We start from the raw sequence: 17,153 nt of genomic DNA, 5'->3' as shown, positions 1-17,153 counted from the left end.
ACGCATCGCCACGACAAACAGAGCAGTCAGTGACATGGTCAAATAACATACACACAACCAGCACTCGTTCACACGACACTCAAAACACACACACACAGCATAGAAACATGCAGAAAATGCATACATTCACGTACATAAAAAGAGAAAATACATATGCATAAAGACATAAACATGGTAAGTGAGAGATAGACAAGTATGTAGTTATGCAAAATCATACAAAGGATAGACACAGAAACACACGGCAGGCACAGTGCTACCGCTCAGTTAATATGGAAGGAAGTGACCCACGAGGTCTGTTCTTAGCAAGAGCAGAGGTTTCACTGGGTCGCCAGACTGGAAGGCCCCGAGACGGCAGAAACCAAGGGGCATCTGCAGGTTCATACCTGGCAGCCTGTCAGGAGTACCTCGCTGGTGGGAGGGTAAACCGACCCTGGGAAGGACAGGGAAGGAGGATGAAGGTTACGGGCAGCCCCGCCCCCCACCCCACATGCACGCTTGGAGGTAAACCAGGAGAGCAGGAGGCCACAGCCGTGGCATTTGGGTGGGAAAACTCTGCCCAGTATGGCAGGATGCCGACCATCCCCTAGAAAAGGCAGTGTCACCCCGGTGAAAACCATACCCTTGGGGCATCTGCAGACTGTATTGATGAGGTCTCAGGAACTCTGGAACCTGGACTGTGGGTTCTCAAACCTTTGTTCACCCCATGTCTATAACTCTGTTATCCTAAAGGTCCCCTGCAGGGAGCAGCTGAAACTGTGTGGGCTTGTCTTTGTCGGTCGCAGCAAGAGAGGCTGGGGACACTAACTCCCACACGGATGTGGCCGAACCACTGATGTGCTTGGTGCTCTTAGGCGAGTCTCTTCCCCTCTCTGGGGCTTTCGTTTCCCCACTTATGCATTATAAGTGTTGAAAGATGAGCCCTACAGGGCCCTTCTGGCTCCAAGAATCTGTGCTGTCTTAGAGCTATCCGCTGGTTATAGTATGTGAACCACTGATAGGTAGAACGATAAGGCACAGAAGTCCTGGCCGCTGCCAGGGAGGGACAGCCTGGAGCGAATACCTATGAATGCTTAGTAGATGTTCCCTAAATGTTAGTTTCCTAAGCCTCAGTGTGCCCATCTACTAAAAGGGAACAACATTCGCTGAACTGCCTATTTCACAAGTTGGAGAGAGCACCCCGGTGCATGTGAATGTCAGCACTTTATAAAGGCGAGGACGGATTATGATTGCCCTGGGGTCAGGGGGGGAGGAATGTCCTAATGAAATGTCCAGACCATAGCCAGCTGCTGGAGGTTTCATGCGGGATAGATTACATGCAGTCACACCACCAGCATAGATCATGCTCTCAGATGTTTCCCTACTCCTGCCAACATGGCCCAGGAAGTCAGTAAATAGCCACTAAGGAGAAGGAAGTTCAATATGGGAAGAAAGACTAGAAGTAAATGTAATTGTATGGGGAGCTCTGAGAACAGAAGGTGCCTTGGGTTCATGAAATTTTTACCGTTTTTCCTACAACAGTTTGAGATGATTTATGAAACTTTAAGGAATTTTAAGAGAAATCGTTATTGTTCTATAGGGCAACTTCTCCCACCTGTGATAAAAGACATGGATTTTCGAACTCTCTCGATTGTAACTTTGACTCTGGCAGCAGGCGGGGTGGGGCGATGGATTTCTCGCTTCAGAGTAATATTCCTGTCAAGTTGGTTGTTTTCTTCAATTCCTCTAACATCTTTTCATCCTGAAAGGTCCCGATACCTCTCACTGACTGACTAGATATATACTGTTTCAACTGCACAGGGGGGTCAGCAAAGCTTCTGGAAGGTTCCTTTTGAGTCAGGTCAATTAAACTCTGTGTCTCATTTTCACTATCTGTCAATTGGGATTAACAATGCCCATCTCATGAGATTTTTCTCAGGATAAGATAATATGTATATAAATAACCTTCAATAGTAGGTATGTGAGAAATGGAGCTATTAATATTTTATGCATTTGGCCATTGGTACACACCTCACTATCCTCACCCTCCAGCTCCCATACCCAGCACAGATTGTGATCTCACTGGTACATATTGACTTCATCTTAGTCATTTCAGTATCTCTAACACCCAGCATAAGGCACAGGGCACGCCCCGACCACCACCACCAAAGAATGGATATTGGGAGAGAGAGGAGAAAGACAGGCAGAAAAGAAGAAATCCACTCCCCAAGGACCTGGACTTAACATCCTAACAGAGTTCTGAAGCATGGATGGGAATTTGCTGAATAAAGAGGAGACGCACAAAGTCGCTCTCGAAATTTTACTTCTTTAGAACCCACCTCCAGGCCTACCTTCTCTAAGATTTCCCTGAACGCTTTGGCCCACAGTGAACTCTTGTTTCTTTGTTCTTCTATAATTATTAACAGACTTTTCTCCTTTCATCTAGTAGTTTATTCCATAAAAATTACAGAGCGTGTTCCAGGGCTTGGTGCCGTAGTAGCATCTCATCTGACTGTAGGTTCCTTTTTCCCAACTAAATCGCAAACGCCTCCAGAGCAGAGGATGCTCCCTCACTTCCTTGCTGCCCTGGGCTCCTTGAGAACATCTTAAACATTGATTTAAAATGCTGTCTCTCCTGGAGGGCAGTCGTTTGGATTTCTATGGGCATTCCACAGAGCTGGGTCCACCCCTTGGTTCAAGTGCACGTCATGCTGTGTTTTAGTGATAGTTTTTCTTCCTCCTTTACGCTGAACTTCTCAAGGACAGAAGCTCTCTCTTTCAGCATGCATCTCCATCACCTGGCAGAGTCCCACACTTGATAGGGGCTGGAGTGTTTGGGGAAAACTTGGTAGCTACCTCACCTGACCCAGTGTTTCCCAGCAAGACGGCACTGACACATCCCCAGAGAATACATTGTCTCTCGACTTTCAAACCTCCCCCGTTCTCTCATTGTACTGCATTTCCATTGACTCATCTTCTTTCCTTCGTGGTTTGCCCTTGCTGATTCTTTGTCATAAGAACTCCCACGTATGGACTCTTTTCTTTTTTTTTCTAGTTCATAAATTCAGAAATTCTAGAATTTTAGAATTCAGCCATATAGGCTCTCCATCACAAACCCACAAATTCTAAAGTTCTTCTCTTCACGACCTCTCTGCTACTAGTGTCTGTTCCACCCTCCCTGGTTTCTAGGTTAGCCCAAGCTTGCTTCCCCATTTTCCCTATCCCATGGGTACCCAGTTAGCCGAGCCACAGGGAGCTAAAAAGAGGTCTCTGTGCACAACCTGACACTCCTGGAATAACCTCTTTTTCACTAACTCAGCCACTCTAGTTTACCTCCAGGTCATCTCTTCCAGGAACTTGTCCAATTAACCTGCCCCATCTGTTTCTCACCCCTCCAGTAGCTTCCTCCCCCTTCCAGCCTCTGGCTTCAGTGTCTTGGGATCTGCATGCAGCCTGCTCCTAGCTTAGGCACTCAGCCCAGCTAGCCTATAACAGAGCACAGGTTACATTTCTGGGTGTTTTGTGCTTAACGCATGTGGACCTTTTCTGAGAGTTATTTTTGATTGTTACTGTTGGGAGGCTCTGGAGCCCAGGATGAATTCATGCTGGTACATCAAATAGCATATTGCATTTCAGAAATTGGCCTTAGCCATGGGAAATCAAGTAAGCCAGATGCCTAATTAGTCCATTATTTACTGTAGTGGAGAGAGCTGAATTCTGATGAAAGAGACCAGACTAATCATTGCTTCCAGCAAGAACTGAACTGTTTAACCTTTTATCAAGAAATTGTCCCTATCTTCCTGAAGTACTAATGCCCACCTCCTAAGCCCCATGCTGGTCCCTGGTGTCTGGCTGGGAGATGTCTTATCAGCCTGGACACAGCCTGACCTTCTGGCCAGTGAGCCTTGATGTTCTCCCACTCAACAAGTCATTCCAGGCTCATATTGCTGCTTTCACTTCAATACTAGTAAAGTGTGTAGGTAAAAGAGGAACTTCCTCGTTCTCTTCAACAGAAAAAAAAAAATCACTTATCCATCAATGAACATTTTCTGAGTCCAGACACTGGATACTGGAATACAAAGGCAAATAAGGAACAGTTTTTCCCCCTCAAGGAGCTGATAATCCAGAATAGAGCAGTGGTTTTCAAATCGTTTTCAGAAAAAAATTGCAAGAGGTTTGAGGACTCCCTCCATGAGGCTCCTCTCCATTTTAACCAGAGCAGTATAATTTGGTGATTAAGAGCTCAGGCTCAAACCTAGATTTAAATCTTACTTCAACACTCAATGGCTTTGCTGTCTTGAGCAGGTCCCTTCACTTTTCTAAGTTTCGGTTTTCTCCTTTGTAAGAGCTGATGTGAGGATTAACTCAAGTGATTCATGTGACTTTCTTAAGGCACTGTTCCAGGCACATAAATTCTCAAAAGATGTTCACCTTTATAAGCAATGTGTTTGAATAAAGGATTCCATGGTCATACAAAGTTTGTAAATCCCTGGTCTAGATCTCCAGACTCAGTAAACCAGTGAGTACAGGACAAGGTAGCAAGTATTATGATAGACAAGGGATCTGGGTGCCATGTGGGAAAAACAGGTCATCACACCTGGACTTCGGGTCAGGCGAGACTTGCTGGGGAAGGTGACGTCGGACATGAGTTTTGAAGGAAGAATAGGAGTTGTTTAGACAAAGACTGGGGAAGCATTATAGGCAGAAGGAGGAGCATGCGTGAGGACATGTGTATTAGACAGGTGGAATATACTCAGGGAATTCCAAGGAGTCTGCTGTACCGGACTAGGGGGAGCAGCAGGGGAAGGGGTGGGAGGCAAGGAAGGGGTGGGAGGCAGAGGCCACTCAGAGCCCCATGTGCTACCCCAGGAAGCTTGGAATTGATCCCAAAAGCCATGAGAGCTCTCCTTCAGGGAGCAGGGAAGACATGGAATTCAAAAGAGAGGAAAAAAATGTTAGTATGACTTTCTGGGGTTTAATATATATTGTTGTGTTTATAGCTTTGAGCCAGCAATTGCAGTACTAGAAACCTAGACCAAAATAATCTGAAGTGTGAATAAGGATTTATGGGGGAAAAGAAACCTCACAGAATCATTATTTATAAATAATGAAAACCAAAAAAAAAAAAAAAATCTAACTGCCTAGCAGTGGGAAACTGATTAACTGAATCACAATACATTCATATAATGGATGTTTATGTAGAGTTAATAATATTATAAAAATGCTCATGCTGTAATTTTGAGTGAAAAAAGCAGAAGACAAAGTTGCATATGTATTATATGTTAAGATGTATATAACAACCAGGTTTAAAACATACACGAAAAGAATGGGTGTAAACTAGATGTTAACAGTGCTATTTCTGGGTGCTGGGGTTGTTTTCTTTCTCCCTGGTTTTTCATATTTCCCAACAATCTCTCACAAGTATTTTTTAGCTTTCGAACTAGAAATTAAATGATGGAAGGAGGAGGGGACTTGGCCACCCAGATATGAGGAAGCACCTTATTTTATAAAACAGAACCAAACTCATCAGGGTCAACTGCTTGGTTCCGGGCCAGTCTCAAGGGTAAGAGTCTCATGAAGCCAACCCAGCCCACATGATAAAAGGAAACTGGGATCAATCGATACCCATCTGTGGATCCATCTTCTAACTAGCCATCCTTCTATCTATAGTTCCATCCAACTCTCCGTCCGTTGTCCCTCTACCCTCTGTTCAAAACTCCTATTCCAGAGGCATTTACATCCAAGCTTCTAACATCCTAGGAAGTCTGCCATCTCTTCATCCTTCTTGTAAATATAACCGTGTCTCTCCTCTCTTCCCCAGAGCAAACTTCAAATTGTCTTTTCATCCTATTCTGGTTCCTTCTCAACCTGCTGAAATTTTGACCTTCGAGCACTGCCCTGTCAGCTGGAAGGACTGGAAGCAGACCCTTTACTCTCTTAGAAATTAAGAGCAAGGACTCAGCAATCAAAAATTGCCTCCACCTCACCCCTCTGGGCCTCTGTGGCCTGATCCGTGAATTGGGGTAGTAGTAGCATCTCCTACCACCTCACCCCTCTGGGCCTCTGTGGCCTGATCTGTGAATTGGGGTAGTAGTAGCATCTCCTCATAGAGGTGTTGTGAGAATTGAAAAAGACACTACATAGAAAACACTTATGCTTAGATAGAATGATATTTTCTAAGGCTGGTAAATTATAAGCACTCAATAAATGTTAGCATTTATTCTTATTATAAGCTCAAATCTAGTAATATACAAGAGCTGATATTTCTGTGTTAATTTCATAGTCCTTCAGACCATTATCACCATCTTTAAACTGCAGCATGCACACACACACACACACACACACACACACACACACACACACACACACAAAAGATATAGCTCTGGTTATTGATATCACATTGCAAGTAACTATAGGTCTTAAAAGAAAGACTGAGAGCAGGTCCTAGGCTTTATCTCAGTCTCTCTGATCACTCCCCAACCCCTATCTGTGACTCAGTCTTTCTTCAACTGAGCTAGCACCATTAATTGAGTGATAGCTCAATTCTAAGCATGGGAGCCTTTCTCTCTTAGAGTTTCCTGTATTTGTCTGTTCTCATCTATTCTGGGTGGATTTTATAGTTTAACCTTTAGAGGGCAAGTGGGTCTCCATCATTCCCAGGGTTTGAGTATGTGTGCATCTGTGTGTTGAGGCAACTCGCTGTAATCCCTAAGGGCTGACAGCGGCAAGGATGGTTCTAAAGTGAATACCAGTAAATGTGGTCCCTCAGAACCCTTGGGCAGTTCCAGATCAGCTCACTGTGCACTGATTGGCAGCTAAGGCCACTTGACAGAAATGGCCTATCACTGGCTGGGCCTAGAGGGCACATCAAGGTCAAAGCTTTTTTTGGAAACTCCTGGCGCCACCAGTGGACACTCAGCAGTCAGAAAGTAGACTTACTCAGGCTTCCAGTTACAGGAGTACATTTCGTTTCTGTTAGAGTTTAGCTCCAAGGCTGTGACCTTAAAAACTCCTCCAACTGCTAAGGCATGTTCTTAATAGACACCTTTGCTATGTGACTGGACCTTTTGGCATGGATGGGGCAAATGAAAATAGCTCTTGAGGACCGTGATGGAGGAGAGGAGCTGATATTTATTGAGCATCCATTAAGTACTAGGTATTTGTCTCATCTAATCCATGTAACAGCCCTATGAAATGGGCTCCATTATTCCCATTTCTCAGGTTAGGAAACTAAGGCTCATAGTGAATAACCACCCCACCCGCACCCCAACCATAATCTCTCCTGGGCACATATGTTATCACTCCGCATCATGTTGATAGGTGTATGTGCTTGTTTTCTCTACGCAACTGCGCAACTGCGACTCCTTGAGGGCTAAAACTGCCTGTCTGTCACTTGTGCATTTTCTTGCCCAGAGAATAGTGCCTAACACAAATGTCAGTTGAAAAAAGGAACAAATGAAAAGTGGTGAGGACTTGCAAGATCACGCAACTGGTGACAGCAGAGCTGGAAAGGGAAGTCGGGTCTGCGTGATCCCAAGGCCCATGTCCCCAGTGCAGCCTACAGGAGCCTGTTCCGCAGGGCAGAGCAGCCAGCAGGAGGCTCAGCCTTTCTCAAGGGGTGATCTCTTTTTATCTCTAAAAACCACACAAAAGGCCAACCTAGAAAAGAGAAATTCTGTTGATTTAGCTTATACTTGAGTATGATGACACCCTTTAATAGCAGTTGTTCAGAATTACTGCCACTGTCTTTAGGTTCAGTTGCCATTAAAAACGTGTATAGCAGGTTTATTTCGTCACTTTGGGTACCCTGCCCGTCCTGCGCTACTGTAATGAATACTGGGTTTGAGAAGTCCAGAATGAACTCCACAGATCAAACACGACAGGTAAATTAGGGGCTGGGGTCCTAGGTGGGGCTGGCAGTCAAGAGCTTTGCACCTCAGGTTGTATCCTCTTTCTCCACAGGTTGTGCACACTGCCTGAGGGCATACATATCCCTAACTTCTGATTTGGCCACTTCTAACCTTTGATTGGTAGCTTAATTCTGGCCTTCAGGAGTCTTAGCTCACTTTGCCCTATGTGAATCCAGAGAACTTCAGAGTTGAAAAAAAGAAGGAAAACTAGAGAGATACTCTAAACGCACCTTCCATAGAAAGAGAACACAGAGAGAGAACACTTAAGCCCCGGGTAAGGAGCTGGCCGCACAGTGAGACAGTACCGTAGAGCTGGGACTCAAACTTAGGCCCCTTGACTTCTATCGCATTGGAGCACATACACTCTAGGTCCTGGGGATGAATCACCAGCACATGGGGCTTGTCATAATTGTTTTTACTAATTTGTCACAGAGATGTATAGTTTTCAGACTACGTTCATATCTAACCATTCATTTGACCCCCACTGCAATGTTGTGACAGGGGGATTGTTTTGTTTGCATGTGGGAAAACTAACTACAGTTATTAAGTAACTTTCCCAAGAGGAAGAGTCAGAGTTCATCCTTAGTTCTCCTGACTCCAGATGGCCCCTAGTTCATCCCAGGGCTGAGTACACGGATGGGAGAATGGAAGAAAGACAGGGGCCGGAGGACCAGGACAGAGGGTCAGCTCTGCTTTCTTCTTTCTCCCCTTTAATAAAGCGCCCATATTCAGTGTCCCCTTCTAGACCACCAAGCCTTTTCCAAATGTCTCAGAGGAAATTAAGGATGGGACAGAGCAAGGTGTAGGGGAGGCAGAAGGAACTCGTGGTCCAGGCCATGGTCAGGGTGAACTCAAGGCTAACGGAGCAGAAGTGGCAGACTCAAGGCCAGAACGAGTGAATTCTGAGGAAGGAGAGGCCGGCCAGTGGGTTGGATGGTTAGGGCAGAGAAAAGATAGAATCTTTGTGGACATATAGCAGGAGAGATGGCAGATCAGACAAGAGACATCGCATGAGCAAAGGTATGTAGGAAGAGAATAGCAGAATGGAGGTGGGTTTGGCTGATGTGGAATGTCCCTTTGGGGAAGGAATTGATTTTTTTAAAAAGAGATTAAATTTTAAAGGGCCTCAGAATACCAGGCTGAGATATTTGAGATATTTGGGCCAAAGGGAAGTATTGGAGGTCTGTGGGCAGGGAAAGGGCAGAATGGCAAGTGTTAGTTCTGATTATGCAATCAGCATAAGCGTTTAGACCTCGAAATGGCGACCCCTTTAATCTGACAGTCTGCTTTCGTATAATTTGTTAAAAATGACAAAATGTCTCATTTTGCAGCAGTTCATTTTGACCTTTCTTAATATTAGAAAGTTAATTTCAGAAGGGAAATAAATGTATTAGTGTTGTCACAGTCATAAAAAGATGAATTCTGTACTGTCAAGCAATTTCTTTGAATGAATCCATCATGCTATAAAATGGTTGCCTTCCAACACCCAGCATCGTCCCAACTCCCTCCTTCCTTCCCTCCCTCCCTCCTTCTTTCTTTCCTCTCGTCTCTTTTGTTCCTCACTCCTTCCATCTGTCAGCACATCCATTATGCTGGGCTCTGGGGGACAGAGATAAAAGACATGGTCCCTGCTCTAAGCAAGACACATGCTAGTGGGGAAGACGGAACAGGAAAGCGGCCCTTGTAGCTATGTCTAAATGCCACAAGAGGAGACAGCCATGTGCTGAGGGAGCGCACAGAAGGAGCCGTCCATCCTGCAGAGGGAACTCGTGCCCTATAGTAGGACTTGAATTGACTCTATGATTAGGAGAAAAGACAGTAGGTAGAATTCTGAAGGGTTGGGTTCTTGTCCCATCTCCGAAATATAGCAGTTACGAGAAGTTGAAAACCCAGACCATGGGTAAATATTCTACATACGTTATTGTGCTTAACCTTCACATCTTTTTGGACGAGGAAAATGAGGCAGAGAGATGAAATAATCTGACCCACCTGGGTTGTAAATCTTGCACACAGAGTTGACTCTGAAATCAAGGTGGCTCACAATCTACTGGGCTTCATCTCCAGCTAGCTATGGGAATTCTTTTTTATTATACTACATGATATACTGTTATTAACTTTACTATACCAATTATACTTACTGCTTGTGTGACCTTGGAAAACCTAGTTCTTTCCTCTGTCTGGATCTCAGTTCCTCATTAGTTCAGTGAAGAGGTCGGACTAACTCTGACCTTTGGTTGTAAAGAACTCCTGAGATCTGAGGGCATGATGTAACCCAGTGCTTCTCAAACCTTAATGTGCAGGAAACATATGACTATTTATAGGACCTGAGAATCTGCGTTTCCAATAAGCTTCCAGGTGATGCTAATGTCGCTAGTTCAAGGACCCTATTTTGAGTAGCAAGGGCCTAACCTATGGTAGGAACAAACTTTTGGGTCCAGGGTGGACCTGGTGCAGATGTGGGTTTAAAATTGCTGAAAGAAAAACATTAAAGCAATCTTACTAAGGTCAGCAGATGGAGTCCTGGGCTGGGGTTTAAAATCAGTGATTCTCTTAAGAGAGTAAAAGGAGGAAAATCAGGCCGTTAAGGTCTTAGAGAACTGTTTTCTACCATGATCACATCTGTTTTAATTCAAGATGCAGTAGCTCAGATTTCTAGCTCAAATGAGTACAGCGACAGTTCTCCTGTGGGGAGGTAACTATCTCTTTCCTTCCCTGCAGCTTAGTGTAGGTGGAGGATGCAGCTCCTTTCCCAAGATGCACCAGCACACTCGCACTTTCCAAAGTCCTTCAGGGCCCCCCATTACCTACTGGGTTAAGACTCTCCGGCTTAGTATCCAAAGCTTTAGATGCATTTCTCCATACATCCTTGCATGAAACTTTTACTTTTATTTTGCCTGTTCTTCTTTTCCCCCAAAGACATCTGGCTCACCCGCATTCACACTGCCAGCCTTGCTGCATTCACACCCATCCCTGCACCGTCACCCTGCCACGCTCTCCTCTAATCGGACTTTCTCTCCTCCTCTCTCATTATCCAGACCTCAAAATTCTATGCAGGACTCTGGTTTGTCTCTCTGCTACTGCTTTCAGGAAGTCTCTGTCATTGTCACGGCTATAAATGAATACTTATTTGGGTCCATAAGCTTTTTCTATCTCATTTAATTCTGAGAACAACAATGTTAGGTAGTATCGTCTCCATTTTTTATTTGAACAAAAAGGGAGATGGAGATTCCAGCCATATCCGTTGATCTCTAAGGTCTGGATTTTTTTCTCTCCCTCTTTTGCCTTCGCCCAGCTCATTATTTGTATGTCTTTTATGGTGTCATCACATATTCCTTTGGTTTAGAGCTCTTTTTCTTTGTGATGAGAGGATAAAATAGTTTCGTCGGGAAGGAGAGGTAGACAGAATGGCCTGAAAGATGCTGGATGTTGAAAGTAGGGGGGAGGCTGCTATAGGAATGCAAGGTGGATGACAAGGAGCACATTTGCCCACCTTTTTTCAGTGAAAGAATCACTTGATAGAGCCCTTTACAGCGTGCAAAGCAGTTCCCTACATTTTCTCGTTTGAGTCTCAGGATCACCTTCTTTAGGCTATGTTTTGATGAATTTCTATGATTACCAATACTACTGGGTCCCATTCAAGCCAGTTGGGACTAATGAGTTAGAGGCAATCAAATCATAGAATGTCAGAGCCGGAAGGAAAGTGAGAGATTCTCGTTCAGCCTCTTCATTTTACAAATGAGAAAACCGATGCCAGAAGGAAAATGACTTCCTCCGGGTCACACAGCGATTTGGTGGCACAGATTCGCTTGGCATTTATTGCATCTTTTTCTTTTGTATCTTCCATTTTAGAACCAGATGTTTCTGGGCGAATGTGTATTTCGGTCCGTGCCGGCAATCCTTCATGGTGTCTCACTGCCAACAGGGTGGGTTTCCACTGCCGTTCTCTTTTCATCAGAGAGCGATCTTGGAAATCTAGACCTGGTTTTTTTCTCCTGCACCTTATACTTTTCAACTCTCTCTCTCTCTCTGTAAATACATTTCTTATATATTTAGTGCTTAAAGGGCTCACAAACACAGCCTCATGGCCTGAATTCATAATTATTGCACGACTGGAGGCAACTTTGAGCACGACTAAAACGAAGAACACATTTCTGCAAGAAGCTATGCTGCATTAGTCAGCTTTTGCTGTGGTAACAAGTAGCTCGGTAGCTTATAACATTTATTCCATACTCATGTTACGCGATGACTGTGAGTGTTCAGCCACAGCTCTGCTGGGCTCTGCGCAGCTCCACATATCTCTTCCCTTAGGGCCCAAGTTGAAAGGGATCCTCTATGCTGAATCTGCTGTTTTCATGACAGAGAGCAGGAATACAATCCCATTTAAAGCTTCCACACAGAAGTGGCAACTATCACGAGTGCTCACATTCCATTGGCCAAAGCATGTCCCAAGGCCAAGGCCAAAGTCACTGAGGTGAGGATACGCTTCCACAGGGATAGACACCCCTGCCTTTCCCCACCTTCATCCATGTAACTCAGTGGATCCTGACCTCCCCATGTAGACGTCACTTCCCCAGGAAGCCTTCTCTGCACCAGCCATCCCCAGGGCTCAGGTTCTCCTTCCCTACACTCTCACAAGCCCTGCGCTCGTCTCTGTCACAGCCCTGATCGCCTGCATGGGAGTCACTGGATTTCTGCCCATGTCTTTCCTGAGAGTACAAACTCCTTCTAAAGCAGGAACTGGGGCTTATTTATCTTGTTCGTCCCAGCACTCAGCACCAGGTGTGACCTACAGTAGGCACTCAGCGAATATTTATTGAAAGAATTGGTAATTGTGGTTCTGTTAGTCTAAGCAGGTAGTTGATTCACACAAAGTAGCCAGCCCCAGCTCAGCAGCTGGCCCTCAAGCCCTCTGGCAGTGGTGGAGCCAGTGGCCAGGTCTCGACACTGCTTTTGCATGTCGGAATTTCCTGCAGCTCCCTTTCCTTCCTTCTCTGCCTCCCAGGGCTAAGAGAGCTCCTGTCTCGGAGCCTGTTTATATTTTCCCCATTGTGAAATGTTGTAGCACTTAAACTGTAAAAATAATGGGACTGATTTGTATCTTGAGTTTTTGTTTCTTTCTTTCTGACTAGAGAGTTAAAAAAAGATCTTATTTCCTTTATACCAGTGGAGATAGTCTTACATTACAGACATAAAGAAGCACAGAAAATGCTCAGCCACAGCAGGGCCTAATGGTTAAGGGCATATGCTTCACAGCCATGCAGTTGGATTTAAATCCTTTCTCTCTTACTCAGCTGTGTGACCCTGAGCAAGTGAGGCACTGTCTCTGAAATTTTCTTTACCTTTAAAAGGAGGATAATACTTAAAGCTCTGGCTTATGTGAAAATTTAATGAGATAATACAAGTGAAACACAGCACAATGCCTGACATTCTCATTAAGTGGTGAAGATTGCTGGGTTCATAACAGCTAGCCATAACACTTGCCAATGTTTTCAAAAGTACTTTATTTGTATTAACTCTATTAGTTCGCGCCGCTGCAAGATTAAGTATTATTATTATCCTCATTTTATGGGTGAGGAAGCTAATTATCCCTGCAGTCCAACAGACAGCACTTGCCCCCAGGGAGGGTGAGCAGAGTGTGTGCTCTTAGTCCCTACAGCCCTCTAGCCTTGGGGTGAGATGGGCATTGGGACCCCAAGTCTGGGAGTCTCTCCCACTATCTCCTCCTCCTCCTCCCCTGCTCTTTCTTGCTCTCTGTGCTCCCTGCCTTGGAAGACAGGCCATTTGACAGGAGACTCCCTCCTCTCCCATCCTTCACTGAAGCCCAGAGTTCTGGGCCTCTGCCAGGAAGCCTCAGGCCTGCTTCTAAGCCATTTGTCAGGCTGCCAGAGGGCTGGGCAACCTGTCCGTTTTTCACACACAAATATCAGGGCAGCTGACAGAGCTGGGCAGGCTTGGCAATGGCTTTTGCTGTGAACAGAATCTCAATGAAGGCTCTGGCCCAGCCTATAGTGAATGTGTTTATACCTGGGAGCCTGCCCTGGCCTTCAGAGAGGAGAGTCATGTTGCTGGTTCAAGGCCAAACTGCCAGCCCCTACCCCTCTGCTGTGAGATGGTTTCTTGTCCTCAACCGTGTCGATAGCTGTTCAGTTGCATTCGATACCTGCTTTCTTCGTGTGTGTGTGTGTGTGTGTGTGTGTGTGTGTGTGTGTGGAAGGGAAGGACAGTGACTCATGACTCTTCATTCACTTAGAAGCTGATGTCCTAGGGTAGAGAATAGATCCAGCAGACAGGGAGTGTGGGAAGAGGTAGGGGGCGTAAGGAGGAGAACTATAAGGATTCTGAATCCACTGGGAAAATAAAAGTCAGAGGGAAATGGAGAAAACTTTGGAGATAAAAGAAAGTATATAGACTATCTTAGACCACCTAATCTGATACTATTCTACCTAAACTTGCTTAACGACAACTAAAACTGAACGTGGGAGTTCTAGAGATTTTGAGGTGGGGGAACAAAGCAACTCCTTACAAAATTTATTTAAACATTACCTTTTATCTTCAAAATTCATACAACCTAAATATACAACATAAGCCTAAAATAGATTTCAATCATCCATCTCTTTACTCTCACCCTCGGGGTTGTACCCCCGTACCCTTCATTTCCAGATACCTCTCCCAGTGATTCTGTGGGATGACTCTAGGTTGTGCCTTCTGGTGCCTGGAAACACATTTTAACCAGTGGCCTCAATGTGGGCAGGAAGGATTCAGCAAGCCCAGTCATGTGTTCAGCACTGAGCATTGAGGATGCAGAGATGAGTTAGACCCAGGCTCCATCCTCAGGCAGCTCACAGGCCGCTGGAAGAGGCAGTCCCAGTATCAGGTTATTATGGTGCAGCATAGCCAGGCTGGAGCAGCAGCATCTTCCACGTGTAGGACTCATACTCCACACCAGGGATTTTTTTACATTATCTCGAATCCCAACATAATTCTGGAGCAGATATTATCAGGTTTACTGCAGAGATGAAACCAGGGCAAAGTGGGTACATGATGTGCAGCTGATATGTGGGGCAAACAGGATTTAAATCTAATTCTCTTTTATTTCTCAGTTTAGATTCTTTCTACTCTGTTAACTACTGTAATAAAGAAGAGGGTGATCTAGAGGGACAGAAGATGAGCCCAACCTGGGAAGGTGGTCAGGAAAGGCTTCCTAAAGGAAGCAATGCTAATACTGAGTCTCAGAAGATAAGTGGAGTTGGCCAGGCATCCACAAGCAGGGGGAAGAGAGTTTAGGTATTGGGGAAGATCATGTGACAAATATACAGTAGTGAAATAGCATGACTTTCTTGGGAGTTGACTAGACTGAAGAATGCTATAGAAAAGTGATAAGATCTAAGGCCAGACAAATGGGTAGGGCCAGATTATAAAGCCTTTTCAAGATAGAACATATTCTGTAAGTCTTTGAGGAAGCAATAGAGGTTTATTAAGTGGAGTGGCATGGTCAGATTTGTGCTTAGGAATGTTGTCTTCAACCAGGTGTAGAGGATGGATTGAAAGAGGAGAAATTGGAGGCTGCCTCAGCATCTATCTATCTATCTTCATTTGTCTGCATCATTTATCCATGATTTTGTCTCCTCTGTCTTGTCTCTGTTGCCTGTTTCTGTCTAGTTATCAGGCTCTACCTCTAACTTGCTGATTTATCTGGATCCTCAGCCTCCTTATATAACCTTAGGCAAGACACTTCACCATTCTGAGAAGAAGGTCCCTCATCAATAAAATGAGGATCATAATGCCAGACTCAAAGGGTTAGCTTAGGGATTAAGTATGATATTGCATGTGAAATCTTTTTATATAATACAAAGTACCATACAAATGTGAAGGATTATTATCTAGCTATTGCTCTCTCAGGTGTTATATCTATTTTGTTTTGTTTTAACAAATATTCATTGAATATCTAGTCTAGGTTGGGTACCTTGCTATATGTCTGGTAGAAGAGGGAGTTTATAATGAATGATAAACAATATCGGCCTGCCAGACGATTGGAGTATAGTAGAAGTCTAAAAATCTAAAATAAAAGTCTCTATTATGTGTTACTAGCTTGCTGCCTATCTGTTTGATTGCCCGTCTGTCCGTCCATCCATCCATCCATCCATCCATCCATCCATCCATCCATCCGTCCGTCCATCCGTCCATCCGTCCATCCTTCCCTCTCTCTGATTCTCTAGTTGTGCTTATATCTGTATTTACAAGTAGTCACTGACTCAGAACCATCCAAGTCATATTGGCTCTCACAAGCAATTCCCTCCCCACTAGGGACCATCTTTCACCATGCAATTTTGAGAGCCTGCGCCTCTAAAATAAGTGAGAAAAATAAATTGCAAAATGACCACTGTTGTAGATAATTTTGAAGGTGTCTTCTTTCTTTACATTTTTTGGATTCTCTCCACCCTTTCACATTCATGTGACTCCCAGGACTTTCCTGAAGATTGAGCTGGTCCCACATAGATCTGATGCTGCCACATTCCATAAATCAAGAAAGTTAGTTTGAGAGCCCCAAGGAGCTGATTTCATTGAATTCTATAGTCTCTGTGGCTAATGTAGAACTGCCAGATAGTTCCCGGGTAGCTTGAAACATCCACATCTTTAACAGAGATTGAGAAGAGTTCGTGGTGACTTTGCCCTGTAAGCCCTTTGTTTCTGAAATGTCCTTTAAGGAGTAGTATTATATAGTAGGGAGCAAATTCTGTTTCGCTGCTTATAAGATCTATGACTTCAATCAAGTTACCCAACCACTCTGGGCCTCAATGTCAAAATCAACAAGATGAGGATAATACTTCCTATGAGGATTGTTGTAAGGATTTAGTGATATGGTGTCCAAAGTTAAATGTTTAGCACAGAACCTGACTTTTTGTATGCTCAATGAATTGACTCAGAGATGGGACTCAGATTTATTTTTCCTTAGTAATGAAACATATCGTCACTGACCGAAACACCTTATTTTTGTGGTTTTATACATATCCGTTTGTGTTTATGAAAGGAGATATGTCTGTGCAAGTGTATGGACATATGTTTTAAAATTCGATGTACCACTTATGACCACTAAGATACTAGGATAGGGCTGCTCCATGGACTTCCTGTGTGTTCTACACTCTCCATTAAGCATAGCTACCAGCCACCTGTGGCGATTGAGCCCTTGCAATGTGGCTAGTGCAACTGAGGGACTGAATTTTTCTTAAGCTAATTTTAATTAATTGAACTCTAGTCACAAGTATTAGT

At 44.3% G+C, this 17,153-nt stretch overlaps 1 protein-coding gene across 2 annotated transcripts in view; it reads left to right on the top strand.

Moving 5' to 3' along the window:
• Positions 1 to 17,153, top strand: part of AGBL4 (ATP/GTP binding protein like 4) — a 1,052,851-nt gene that overhangs the window by 972,137 nt on the left and 63,561 nt on the right. The gene's annotated exons all lie outside the window — the stretch shown is intronic.

Source organism: Pteropus vampyrus, unplaced genomic scaffold (genome assembly GCF_000151845.1).
Source record: "Pteropus vampyrus isolate Shadow unplaced genomic scaffold, Pvam_2.0 Scaffold135, whole genome shotgun sequence".
NCBI lineage: Eukaryota > Metazoa > Chordata > Mammalia > Chiroptera > Pteropodidae > Pteropus > Pteropus vampyrus.
Note: the sequence above shows the minus strand (reverse complement) of the source record. Positions and strands in the feature narration are given on the sequence as shown.